This window comes from Arachis hypogaea, chromosome 13 (genome assembly GCF_003086295.3).
Source record: "Arachis hypogaea cultivar Tifrunner chromosome 13, arahy.Tifrunner.gnm2.J5K5, whole genome shotgun sequence".
NCBI classification, from domain to species: domain Eukaryota; kingdom Viridiplantae; phylum Streptophyta; class Magnoliopsida; order Fabales; family Fabaceae; genus Arachis; species Arachis hypogaea.
This window is the reverse complement of record NC_092048.1, coordinates 94,433,437-94,435,569: the sequence shown is the minus strand read 5'-3', so window position 1 is coordinate 94,435,569 and position 2,133 is coordinate 94,433,437. Positions and strand designations below refer to the sequence as shown.

Sequence of the window (2,133 nt, the reverse complement as noted above, 5' to 3'; positions counted from 1 at the left end):
AGTCTTGAGTCATGTTATAAGTTTGGTGTCAATTGCATGTGCATCTTGCATTTTTTCGAAAATTTCATGCATCCATAGTGTTCTTCATGATCTTCAAGATGTTCTTGGTAAGTCTTCTTGTTTGATCTTTGCATTTGCATGCTTTGTGTCTTTTCTTGTTTTTCATATGCATTCTTGAATTCTTAGTGTCTAAACATTAAAGAATTCTAAGTTTGGTGTCTTCCATGTTTTCTTTGCATTAAAAATTTTTCAAAAATATGTTCTTGATGTTCATCATGATCTTCATAGTGTTCTTGGTGTTCATCTTGACATTCATAGCATTCTTGCATGCATTCATTGTTTTGATCCATAACTTTCATGCATTGCATCATTTTTCTTGTTTTTCTCTCTCATCATAAAAATTCAAAAATAAAAAAAATATCTTTCTCTTTTTCTCTCATCAAATTCGAAAATTTGGTTTGACTTTTTCAAAAATTTTTAAAATCAAGTTGTTTCTTATGAGTCAAATCAAATTTTCAATTTGAAAATCTTATCTTTTTCAAAAATCAAATCTTTTTCAAATTTCTTAGTTATTTTCGAAAATTCCAAAAAAAAATTTTCAAAAACCTTTTTCTTATTTTTATATCATATTTTCGAAAATAACAATCATCAATTAATGTTTTGATTCAAAAATTTCAAGTTTGTTACTTGCTTGTTAAGAAAGATTCAAACTTTAAGTTCTAGAATCATATCTTGTGATTTCTTGTGAATCAAGTCATTAATTGTGATTTTAAAAATCAAATCTTTTTCAAAACCAAATTCAATCATATGTTTTCAAAAATATCTTCTTATCTTATATTTTTCAAAAATTTGATTTCAAAATATCTTTTCTAATCTCTTATCTTCTTATCTTTTCAAAATTGTTTTTCAAATTTGTTTCAACTAACTAACTAACTTTTTGTTTGTTTCTTATCTTTTTCAAAACCACCTAACTAACTCTCTCTCTCTAATTTTCGAAAATATCTCCCCCCTTTTTCAAAATTTCTTTTTAATTAACTAATTATTTTAATTTTTATTTTAATTTTCGAAAATTACTAACCTTTTTCAAAAACTATTTTCGAAAATCACTAACTCTTTTTTCAAAAATAATTTTTGAAAATTCTCTTCTCTCTCATCTCTTTCTATTTGTTTATTCATCTACTAACATCTCTCTCTCACTCACAAAAAAAAAGAGGATCTCTATTATTATTATTTTTCTGTGCCCTCTTCTTTGTCATATGAGCAGGAGCAAGGACATGAATATTCTTGTTGAAGCAGATCCAGAACCTGAAAGGACTCTGAAGAGGAAACTAAGAGAAGCTGAATTACAACAAACCAGCAAGCACTTGTCAGAAATTATCAAACAGGAAAAGAAGATGACAGATGAAAATAATAATAATGCAAGGAGAATGCTTGGTGACTTTACTGCACCTAATTCCAATTTACATGGAAGAAGCATCTCCATTCCTGCCATTGGAGTAAACAACTTTGAGCTGAAACCTCAGCTAGTTTCTCTGATGCAGCAGAACTGCAAGTTTCATGGACTTCCATCTGAAGATCCTTTTCAGTTCTTAACTGAATTCTTGCAGATATGTGATACTGTCAAGACTAATGGAGTAGATCCTGAAGTCTACAGGCTCATGCTTTTCCCTTTTGCTGTAAGAGACAGAGCTAGAATATGGTTGGACTCTCAACCTAAGGATAGCCTGAACTCTTGGGATAAGCTGGTCAAGGCTTTCTTAGCCAAGTTCTTTCCTCCTCAAAAGCTGAGTAAGCTTAGAGTGGATGTTCAGACCTTCAGACAGAAAGAAGGTGAATCCCTCTATGAAGCTTGGGAGAGATACAAAGGACTGACCAAAAAGTGTCCTTCTGACATGCTTTCAGAATGGACCATCCTGGATATATTCTATGATGGTTTATCTGAGTTATCAAAGATGTCATTGGACACCTCTGCAGGTGGATCCATTCACCTAAAGAAAACGCCTGCAGAAGCTCAAGAACTCATTGACATGGTTGCTAATAACCAGTTCATGTACACTTCTGAGAGGAATCCTGTGAGTAATGGGACGCCTATGAAGAAGGGAGTTCTTGAAGTTGATACTCTGAATGCCATAT

The 2,133-nt window shown here is 31.6% G+C and overlaps 1 non-coding gene across 1 annotated transcript; it reads right to left on the bottom strand.

Annotated features, from left to right (window-relative positions):
• Window positions 1–1,790: 1,790 nt before the first annotated feature.
• On the bottom strand, window positions 1,791–1,898 carry LOC112739944 (small nucleolar RNA R71). The gene has a single exon (XR_003170877.1). It is a non-coding gene; the product is annotated as a small nucleolar RNA R71 (small nucleolar RNA).
• Between the last annotated feature and the right edge of the window lie 235 nt (window positions 1,899–2,133).